General features: G+C 39.0%; 1 pseudogene; it reads right to left on the bottom strand.

Annotated features, from left to right (window-relative positions):
• Positions 1-3442: 3442 nt before the first annotated feature.
• Positions 3443-4928, bottom strand: LOC122474924 (annotated as a pseudogene).
• Positions 4929-12026: the final 7098 nt, after the last annotated feature.

The following is a 12026-nucleotide window of genomic DNA, read 5'->3' as shown; positions in this document are numbered from 1 at the left end:
GTTGGGATTGCTATGTTAAGTAGCATCCCCTCCCTCATGGGGAAGCCCTCAGTGAGAAGATGACATTTAAAGAAAATCAATGGATATGAGGAGGCAAGCTGTGTAGTTCTTGGAGGAAATAGCAGCTCTGAAGGAAGAGTGTTTCAGGCAAAGGAAACAGCAATTGCAAAGGTCCTGAGGTGAAAGTATGCTTAAAGTATTTGAGGAGGGCAGTTCAGCTGGAGTAAAATGAGGGAGGGAAGATTAGTAGGAGATAATGTCAGAGGAAAAATGGAGAGTCATTAAGTTATTTGAGGTCTTTGGCTTTTACTTCAATTGAGATAAGAAATCTTTGGAGGATTTTGAGCAGGGGAGTGATGTGGTCTGGCATATACTTTTCTTTTTCTTTTTTTGGCATATACTTTGAAAAGAACACTGTAAGTGCTATTTTGAGAATATCCTCTATTCTCTGAGATGGCAGACCAGTTATTGCAATATGGTAAGGAGGTGACCATGGCTTAAAGCAAACTGGTAGCAGTTCAAGTGGTGAGAAGTGGTCAGAGATCTGGGTAAGAGATCCAGGTAAGTAGAGCTGACCCATTTCTAATGGATTAGTTGAGAGAACTGAGAAAAATACAGGAGCCTAGGATGACTCTAAGATTTTCGCATTGAACTGCTGTAAAGTTGGGAGTCGCCATTTGTTTGAGAAGGGGGGCACTGGTAGGAGCAATTTGGGGAGGTGAAAGATCAGAAATTTGGCTATGAGTATGGTTAACTGTCTTTTGCTCATATTGTGACTTGAGATCTGCTCTGCGTGGCTATGTAAAAGTTAGTAATCTTAGGGACTTGAAATAAGTGAACTTCTTATCAGTTTTGCCAAAACACCCATTGGAAGATTTTATTTTATATTTTTTTGTTTATTTATTTATTTATTGAAAATCTAATCAGCTTTATTAAGCAATTTGTGAATTAGGCAGCATCCTTCCTAGCAAGCAGAAGGGAGCCCCTGAAGATTTTTTTTTTTATCTAGATAATGTACCAAAGGATTTGGTAAACACGTCTTTATAATATTTAGAATTTACATTTAAATTGTGAGATTTATAGTTTATGCAAATCTAGGTCATCTTTTTTACCCAGGATGCCAAGAAAAAATTTAAAATATACAGTTGTTAATGGTAAGATAGGAATAATAGAATCAGTTAAATGTTAATGGGTTTAATGACATTCATTTTTATTGTATGATTTAAAGCAAATCCCAGATAGCATATCTTTTCACTCATAAATACTTCTGTAAAAATGTTTGTGTCTGAAAAATATGTTTAATCCACTTATCTAGCTATAGCTTCCAATTCCGATTCCCATTCTAATATACATCTACTACTACATTGAAGGGCTTATCTGTCTACAGGTAGGTGTAGGAGATCCTTAAAGCACCTCTTAGGAGTTGCTCTGAACAAAGTGACAGTAATAAAGTTAAGTAAAAATTCTTCAGTGCGATTACACTACACATGTTAAAACAAAACACTTCCTTTTTCAATCAACCTTGTGTGAAGTGTTTGATTTTTCTAGGAATGTTTGTGTAAACATCCATTATATCCTCTTTGAGAAAGTACGGCTACTGCCCATCCACCTATGTCTATATTCTATTTAAGAAAGCAAGAGATCTTAAATGATCCAAAGAGAAGTTTTTAGATCATCTATGTTTTCAAAATATGCCCGTGGAAATAAACTTTTAGCCATTATACATCTTTGGGAAATTAAGAAATTACCTAAGATATATTTTACATAATAGATTGATCAATATATATTTATCTTTCAACTGCCCCTAAATTCAGTTACACGTATTATCATCACACTTATAAACCTATGGTAGAAATTTATTTTAGCCAAGAATATCCCAAAAGATAGTGAAAGGACAGCATAGATTTGAGCTATTCTCAGATACTTCAAACTGATCTTTGTGGTACTTCAAGGGTTTATTTTGGAAAGGACATCACAGGCATGCAGGTGTGGAAGTGCTCATAAGGGTTCATCTAGTTCATCATGTCATCCTAAGGATTATAAAATTTCCAGATGCAAAACTAGTTATAATGGGTCCGTTTTCCAACCTGTGAACTCTGGAGAACTCTTCTAAAGGCAGAATCTCCTTTTCAAAGATATTAAAAATAAGGTTTCTCCTCATTTCACTTTTGCAGAGTCCCCAACAGTGGTGATATATTTTAAAGGGTCTCCTTACAATACTTTAAGCCCTTAAAAGAGTTTAGAACTTAAACTTCAAATAATCTTCCCTTTGACAAGGTCTTTTGGTGTTCTTCAGATAATAGTCCTTTGTTTAAAGGAAATCAGACTTAAACTTGTGTATTAAGTGATTAAAGTAAAGCTCATTATTATGTTTTCCATGTTACTTCACCTCTGAACTTTCAACTATGACCTCTACTTTTGATCCATTTCCAAAGTATTAAAATATAACCATTATAAAGAACTATCCTTTATAATGGCACAATCACCAACATGGCCCTTGGCTATATCTGATTATTCAAGCCTTGTTCTTCAGTTTTGAGCCTACCTAGTATTTTTTTGGTTCATTTCATATCGTTGGTTACCCAACTTTCTTTTTCAAGGACTTTTGCAGTATCCATCTTATTACTTCCAACAGTAAAATCATTACAATATTCAAAAATTCTATTTTTTGCTTATAAAAGGAAATATGCAAAAAACCCCACATGTATTAGGATAATAGGTGATTATTTTTAGAAAATTCTTAAATATTGTTGCTATGTCAGTAACTAATACCGATGTGTATAACTAATACATATAAACATATGTAAATTACTCTAATGGATTAAAAAATTAATAACTATGTTAAAATCTGAGTTAATGATATTGCAAAAGCATATTTTATTGGTCATTTTTGGAATCCAAATCATTGTTCTGAAAATTGATGGATAACTGTAAAGAATCATGAAAGAAATGTTCTATTTTTTAAATCTCGGAAATTTAAAAATAACTTCTATCACTTTTCACCAAATATTAAGAAACTTCCTTTTTCTTCATGGTAGCATTCTAGATTCATTTTATATCTGTCACAATTATACTAGCATCTATGCTGGGGTTCTAGGATTTTGTAAGATCAACTTGGAACATTTAGAGTCTTATTAAGTAATGTTCTTTTTAGTCATGTACTTCAGCAAAAAAATAGTGGTTCTGTTTTAACTTTTAATTATTTTATTTTTATTATTAAAATTTTAAAAATTGAGTATAGTTGACATACAATATCAACTCTATGAAAACATTGAAGCAATGGAAACAATGAGAACATTGGCTTCAGGTATATGACAGTTTATACATTATGCTATGTTCATCACAAGTGTAGCTACCATCTGTCCAGATACATCGCAATTAGAATATCATTAACTATATTCTTTATGCTGTGCCTTTTATTCCTGTAACTTATTCATTCCATAACTCGAAGAGTGGTAGCTGTTTTTATATGAGAGAATGGAATAATTTTCTTTTTTTTTTAAACTCAAAAAAATATATTTTTTCATTTAAAAAAGTATTTAGAACGCATAAAGCAAGGCAACATTTATTCTTTCTTCTCGTCTTCCAGTGTGGGGTCTGTTGGTGTTTCCTCCATGGTTGCACTGTTGCTCCCTGAGCCAGTGTTACTATCACTGGTCTCTTCCTCAGGACTGTCCACTGTCCACCCCCTCTTGCCCACTCTCCTTGTCCTCAGGAGTAGATGTGCCTTATTTGCCATTCTCTTGGCTCTCCATTGCTTGTTCAAGGTGTGTCTCCTCTGTCTCCATTGGGACTCTTTTGTTGTCCTTCTTGTCCTCGGCCTTACTGGAAGCTAGCTCTTCCTCAGGAACCATGCTGCTCTGACTGAGTTCAGCTTGCTCCGCTGCCTCTTTCTCTCTTTCCTCCTGCCTTTTGTGAGCCTATTCGTCTGCCTGTACAATTTCAGCGGCGATTTTTTCCATGTCCACTTCCACTTTCAAACTGCACAACGTTTTAAACTCATTGTTAAATGAATCTGTGCTTTCCAGGAATTTCCTCTTCTTTTCCTGGTGTCTCTCCTCTATTTGAAGAAGTTCAGCTTCTAGTTTTCACTGATGAACCATTAAGGACTGGACCTGTCGTTTGAGGACCTGCGTTCTAGTTGTTGTGACAACTGACCGAACGTCTGGCACCACACTCTCACTAAGGATTTCACTGATGAGGTGGTGGTTTCTCTGGAAACGAGCAGTGGCTGTATGCTCCACTGAAAAGCCATCATCATAGTCATCTGGATCTTCAGCAGGCTAAATGCTCATGCAAGGTTCTCCTTTCTCCATGCAAGACTCTCTGTCGACTTTCTTCCTCTAAAGCAGCTTTGGTGCGACTTTTTGCATTTATGTAAGCAAGGTATGTGGGGGGTTATAATAGGCCTTCATAGATCCATTGTACTGTATCTTTTTTGCTTTGTATTCATTTAAATATTCTTGTTTTTCTTCATCAGTGAGATGTCACCACATGCCACCAATAATCTTGCCAGTCTCCCACAACTTTAGGTCGGGGTTGGAAGATTTTACTTGGTCCCAGACCTTTCTGCTGTACCTCATGTAGGGCATCAGTGGCTTATCTGGTGGCTTTGGGGGTTTTGGAATCACAATGCCAGTGGATGCCGTGACCCGCCTGTTGGTGCCTGGGTTCCCTCCCAGCCTATAGTTGTTGTAGCCAAGATGACTGTGTGGATTGTATCCCACAAACCCTGGTGTGCTGGGCATTTGTGCTGCAGGAGCTGGGGTGGGAGGTGGGGCATAAGATGGTCTTTTGACATTTTGGAAGGTTAAATTCTCAGTTCCTTAAGAATGAATTTGAGACATCGCGGGCAGAAAAAGCGCCCGTAGCTCTGGCCTCATTTTCCTTTGTGAAATGATTTTCTTCAAAGGCTCTGCATTAGTGGATTAAAAGGGGGAGACTCAAATGTGGAAGAGTGAAGATTTCACTGGTGTTGTTGCCAGCACCTCTAGACTCCTTAAGAGCCTTCTTTAGGGAGAAGCTTCCTAGAAGCTTGGTGCTGTCTTAAAAAAATCTCAGGAGCTCATTAGCTTCTTGTGGGACAATGCATTTTGGCTTACATTTGTAACAACTCTTAGACATTAAACTAATGGCTTTGGGCTTCACAATTCCATGGCTCCATGTAATTGCCCTGTTCTTTTTTACTTTTGTAGATGTGTGATGTTGAGACTTTCTTCCTCAAGATCAAATCCACTCCATGATGAATCTTGATCTAGAACATTTCTCTGCCCTAATCCATTCAACTGCCTTTATTTCCTTCTTATTGTTCTTCTCGCTGGTTTTGAATCTCAATCTCACCATGAATTATATGGCAAACTTCTTCCAGGGTACGCTCTTCTTCTAGAAGGAAAGACAATTATCTACCTTACCTTTCCCTTATCCTTGCATGTAAACCCATTTACTCACATTCACCAAACGTATTTCCTTAAAATAGTCACGTCTACAGACTTCCAGATACAGCTAAAATGTTCCTGTCTTCAAGAAGTCTTCCTCAGACTCCTCAGATGTAGTTAATGGATCCATTCTGTTATACAGTCTTGGCACTTGGTTTGTAACTTAGTTGTAGCTTTTACTGTGTTCTCTAGTCACTTAATGTTGTTAATCTTACTAGATGGTAGCTTTTCAGCGGCAGAAGCCATGACTTATGTATCTTTTTCTGTAGCACAGTTCCTAACCCTGGGTAAATATTCAATAAACGTTTGTTGAAAGAATAAAAAAACTAATGTGTAGATAAATGAATGGTCTAATGTACTTTTTTTGTCTCTTTGCCATTTTTTTGCTTGTGCTTATGGCATTTTTTGTTTGTTTTCATGGTCACTACACTTTTACATTTATTAAGTGAAATATGGTCTTCAATACAGATAAACAGTCCTAATTCTTAATTCCTCTTAAATTCAACTTGAATACTCTATGCATTGGTAAAACACAATGGAATTTCATTTTATGTTTGTTTATGTGGGAAAATCCCAAGTGAATTTCTACAAAAAGGCAAAAATTAGGGTTGGTCAAGAGAATGACCACATGATATGATTTGTTTTATTAGAGCTTGTCATCAACAGCATTTGATTTCTAATTTACTTGCAATAGTTTTCTTCCTTCTTAGTAGACATTGGTAGTTAGCAGGAAAGCAGCAATCCTCTAAGTAAGTTAAATTTGAAAATGTTTTTCATCGACTTGATAGTGGGGAAGTCTGGAGTCAAGTGGTAATATTTGTATCTTGGCAACTTCATCTTTATTATGTCCCTCCCTCATTGCTGCCCTGGCCATGCGTACCTAACCCTCCTCTTCCTTATCCTCCCCTTAAAAGGGTTTTGACCTAGTAGATCATGTGGGTTAGGAGGTCTCCTCAGTTACGTGAATCACAGTTTCCTCATCTTTAAAGAGGACTACTAGATCTAGATGTTTATGAAGCTCAAATACACAATGAACACAAAAATTTTTGTGAATTCTAACAAACGATATAAATTATAGGATTATTATTTTTACTTTATTAGAAGCATCACCTGTAGCATAATTTCGTACTTCTATTTGTGTCTGTGTGTCACTTAAGATAACAATTAAGTAGTGCAGTAATCTAGTCTTGTTGGGATGCTATTGGGACATGCTAAGCATTTTAGCAATAGACATCTGAAGAGGATCTTTCTGTCTGTTTCCACCTATGAAGATTCATGCTCACAAGTAGAGTGTGGAGGGCAGGGAGATCAGACTGATTGTGGGGCAGGGAAGGACTGACAGTGAGGGCATGGGAGATTAAACAAGAAGCAGCAGAGTATACCTCTACCTAGAGATGGCACTATGACCAACATTGTGAGATCAAGCCCCTTATTGGGCTCAGGGCGGAGTGCAGAGCCTGCTTGGGATTCTCTCACTCCCTTTCTCTCTGCCCCTCCCCCAATTGTTCTGTCTCTCTCGCTCTCTCTTTCAAAATAAGTAAACCTTAAAAAAAAAAGAGAGAAAGAAACAGTTTTTTTTTTTTTTCTATAGAAATGTCTCCCTGGCTAGTCTGTGAGTGCTGTGAGCATTGTTTTCCAATATATTTATTATAGCTTTACCCTCCTCAAAAGCAGGTATATAAAGAGTATGGTTTGGAAAAATTAAAAGGAAGTGAAGAAGTAGAAAGAAATATGTACATAAATTTCCTACCTCCTAGGTGAGATCTGGGGAAATTTGCTTATTCCAATGTTCTCATTCTTTAATTTTACTGTGTTATAGCTCATTGCCTTGTTAAATCATTTTACTCTGGACACTAACCCTTAAATGATGGTCAGTAGTTATCTATCACTTTATTTTTCACTTTTATCCTGAGCAATTTGCTTAATGCATAGTAGGTGCTCCATAAATTGATTTTAAATAATGAATAAATAATAGTGTTTTATACTTTTGAAGTAATTTCATACATATTTTGTCAGTTTTTCTTACCTCATTCTCCATGTGTGATTATCATCTCATTTAAAATGGTAAAATTAACTTTGTTTCTTCCAGGGTATGCTAATCTGAGATGGGAGCTCAGTTTAAAATCAATTTTAAGTTAGGGATAGCTGGGTAGCTCAGTCAGTTGGGCATTCAACTTCAGCTCAGGTCATAATCTCTTGGTTTGTGAGTTCAAGCCCCACAGTGGGCTTGCTGCTGTCAGCGCACTTCAGATCCTCTGTTCCCCTCTGCCCCTCCCCTGCTTGTGCTCTTTCAAAAATAAATAAAACATTTTATTTTATTTTATTTTATTTTATTTTATTTTATTTTATTTTATTTTATTTTTTAAATTTTTTTAACGTTTTATTTATTTTTGAGACAGAGAGAGACAGAGCATAAACAGGGGAGGGGCAGAGAGAGAGGGAGACACAGAATCAGAAGCAGGCTGCAGGCTCTGAGCCATCAGCCCAGAGCCCGACGCGGGGCTCAAACTCACAGACCACGAGATCATGACCTGAGCTGAAGTCGGCCGCTCAACCAACTGAGCCACCCAGGCACCCCAATAAATAAAACATTTTAAAAAATTAAAAAAAATAAAATCAATTCAAGTTACACCCCGGGTTGGTAGTCGTTTAGTCTCAGAGCAGGCAGACCCATCTCTTGGTAGTTACCTTGGCCTCCCTCTCTGTGATCTGGTCTCTACCCTCCCTCCCTACATCTCTGATCTCACCTCCTAGTATTGTCCCTCTCTCACTGCTCTCCAGGTACACTGGCCTCCTTGCTGTTCCTAAAACACTCCAGATATGCTTCACATTGGGGCTTTCTTTTTTTTTTTATTAAAAACAATTTTTTTAATGTTTATTTGTTTTTGAGAGAGAAAGAGACAGAATGCGAGTGGGTTGGGGCAGAGAGAGAGGGAGGCACAGAATCTGAAGCAGGATCCAAGCTCCAAGCTGTCAGCACAGAGACCGACATGGGGCTCGAACCCACAAACTGTGAGATCATGACCTGAGCTGAAGTCCGATGCTCAACCGACTGAGCCATCCAGGTGCCCCAACACATTGAGGCTTTCTCACTAGCTGCTTCTGCCTGGAACATTCTTCCCATAGATTTCTGCTTGTTTAACTCTCTCATCTCTCATCTTAGCAACCGAACACTCTGATAGACATTACTACCATTCATCAATATCCAATTCCCCTCTCAACGAGGCAGATCACACTTCCTTTCTTCCTTGAAGTTAGACAGGAGCATATGATTTGTTATGGCCAAAGAAATGTGAGCAGAGGTGACAGGTGTCACTTCTAGGTGGATGTTTTTAAAAGCCTGTGTAGATTCTCCTATGTATATTCTCTTGTGTACAATGCTGTCTTCCCTGTGTCCCTGCACCTGTCAGCCTTTCAGATGATGGGGTCTCTATTAGCCTGGATCTCTGAGTGAGGATGGCATGGGCAGAATGCCCACCAACCTGTAATGGATATTTTGCATGAGCCAGAAATAAACCTGCATTGTTTTAAGCTACTGAGATTTGAGGGTGGTTTGTTACTACCACATAACCTAGCTAATCATGAATAATATTACTATTCAGTCATATTACTATTTAATAATACTACTTATTACTATTCAATACTGCAGTCTATTCTCCACCCCCACCCCAGGGCACTCCTTTTTCTTTACTCCACTTTACCTTTCATAGCACTTATCACCTTCTATACAGATATTAAATACTTTATTTACTATGTTTATTTTTTATTGTCTCTGTCCTCTCCACTCGCCATGCTCCCACAAGAATGTAAGCTCTGTGGGGTTAGAGCTCTTTGTCTGTTTTATTCAATTATAGGAGATAAGGCATTCAATAAATATTTATTGAATGAATGAATATTAAGGACCACCATGTTCTGGATGTTGGAGATGCAGAGATAAAGCACCTTCCCTTACTTGCCCTAGTCTCATGACTGATACAGATAACATGTAATTATACTGGCAATTCATTGAGAAGAGCAGAGGTATAGCCACAGCACTGTTGGGAGGCATTAGTAGTCACTTTACTTTGCCTAGAGATGTATGTTAGGGAGGCCCCCAGACTCATAATTTTGAGCTGGTATTTGAGGCCAATTAAGGGAGACCCAGGCAGATAAGGGAACAGGGAATTCTAGGCAGCATATACTAAGAAAGACAATGAGACAATGAGAAATAGCATGGTTTATTTCAAGAGCTGCAGATAGTTTGGTATTGCTGAAGTTCCATATATGGAGGATAGAAAGGTGAGAAAGGTCCTGTGATGGTTAATTTTATGTGTCACCTTGACTGGGCTAAGGGATGCCTAGATAGTTGGCAAAAGCTTATTTCTGGGTGTGTCTCTGAAAGTGTTTCTAGAAGAGATTAGCGTTTGAACTGGTGAACTGAACCAAGTAGATGACCCTCTCCAATGTGGGTGGGTATCATCCAATCCATTGAGAGCCTAAATAGAACAAAAGGGTGAAGAAGAACAATTAATGTGTCTCTACCTGAGATGAGTTATCAATCTCCTGTCTTCTGCTTTTGGACTTAGCTGAGAACCTACTCCACCAACCCTTATTCTTAGCCTTTTGGACTTGGATCGACTTACACTATCAACTTTCCTAGTTCTCTAGGGTGTAGGCAGCAGATCATGGGACATCTTGGCCTCCATAGACACATAAGCCAATTCCTATAATCAATCTCTTATCCCCCCCCCTCTCTCTTTCTCTTTGTATATCGTATGGTTCTTTTTCTCTGGATGACCCTGAGTGATACAGATTCCAGGAGTGGTGTATGTTGCGGTATCCCTTCTAAGGTGAAGGATAAGTTATATCTGGCCCCTACTACAACCAAGAAGTACATTACCTAGTGGGTCTCTGAATTTTGGAGGCAACATATTCCTCATCTGGGTGTGTTACACTGGCCCATTTGCTGAATTCCCTGAAAAGCTGCTGGTTATAAGTGGAGCCGCAAACAAGAGAGGGCTCTCTGACAGGTCCAGGCTGCTGTGCAAGCTGCTCTGCCACTTGGGCCATATGATCCCACAGATCCAATGGGGCTTGAAGTGTCAGTGGCAGACAGAGATGCTGTTTGGAGTCTTTGGCAGGCTTACATAGGTGAATCGCAGTGCAGATCTTTGGGATTTTTTGGATCAAGGCCCTGACATTCTCCATTCATAAGTAGTCTCTTTTTTCTTTTTTAACATTTTTAACATCATGATATTCTACATAGAATTACTTTTTCAGATCAAGGAACTCAATTCATAGCAAAGTAAGTGCAGCATTGGGCCCTTATTGGTGGAATTCACTGGTCCTACTATGTCGCCTCCATCCTGAAGCAGCTGGCCTGATAGAACGGTGGAATGGCCTTTTGAAGACTCAGTTACAGTACTGGCCAGGGGGCAATACTTTGCAGGCTGGGGCAAGGGTTTTTGGAAGGCTATATGTGCCCTGCAGTTGTGAACCTGTGAAATCAAACGTTACATATTTCCAAAATGCAGTAGTGGGATAGGGATTAGATATACATTCCCATTCCAAAAGGGAGAAAAAAAAAGTAACAAATCCATGGTAATCCTAAACCTAATAGGTCAAACAACACTAAATCCCAGGGCTTGAAAGCAATCCTTCTTGGCTCAGTGCTCTGCCTTGTAGACAGACTGGGATCAGAGTTGTGCCCACAAGGCTCTGAGTGGTCCCACCAGCTTTGCTGAGTGCAGCCTATGATGCAGCTCTCCCAGGCTGGAATCACATGCTGTTGTTTTACCAGTCTGTGGTAATGGAGGTAGCAGGTCCTCATGGCTCTGCTGGGTATCGCCCTAGTGAGCACTCTGTGGTAGTCCTGCCCCAGCAATGGCCCTCTGCCAGAGTTGGGTAGTTGGTGGCTCCATTCTTTAAAATCTAGGTGGAGGTAGCCATGGCCTCTGTATTGCTGGATATAGCACATGTTGTACCAGGGCTTACTAAAGCCACACCTGTGGGCTGAAGAATGTGACACCAGAATGTGGGGAGCTCATTTCGATCTGAGACCTCATCATAATAGCCTTTACCATCCATATTTCTACCAATATTCTGTTTATGACCATTTATATGTTCTCTAAGGAGATTGAGGCCTTCTCTATAACTGTCCTCTTCTCCTTCTAAGCCCTTCACCAGATTTGCTTTTTAGGAGTCTCTTGACAGCAATATAGGCTTTTTCTAGCATGCACTGCAAAATGTTTCCAGCCTGTACCTGTTACCCATTTCCAAAACCACTTTCACAATTTTGGTATTTGTTACAGCAGCACCCCATACCTGGTATCAGTTTTATGTCTTAGTGCTTTAGACTGCTATACCAAGATACCACAGACTGGGTTTTATTTCTCAGAGTTCTGGGGGCTGGGAAGTCCAAGATCATGGCACCAGTAGATATGATATCTGGTGGTATAAGTCCTAATCTGAGTCCAAAAGTCTGAGAACCAAGAATACCGATGTATAAGGGCAGAAAATGGATGTCTTAGCTCAAACAGAGGAAGTGAATTAGCCCTTTCTCCACCTTTTTGTTCTATTGGGGCCCTTCAGATTGACTATGCTCACCTACAT

Source organism: Prionailurus bengalensis, chromosome A1 (assembly GCF_016509475.1).
Source record: "Prionailurus bengalensis isolate Pbe53 chromosome A1, Fcat_Pben_1.1_paternal_pri, whole genome shotgun sequence".
Lineage (NCBI taxonomy): Eukaryota > Metazoa > Chordata > Mammalia > Carnivora > Felidae > Prionailurus > Prionailurus bengalensis.
This window is presented reverse-complemented; position numbering and strand designations above follow the sequence as displayed.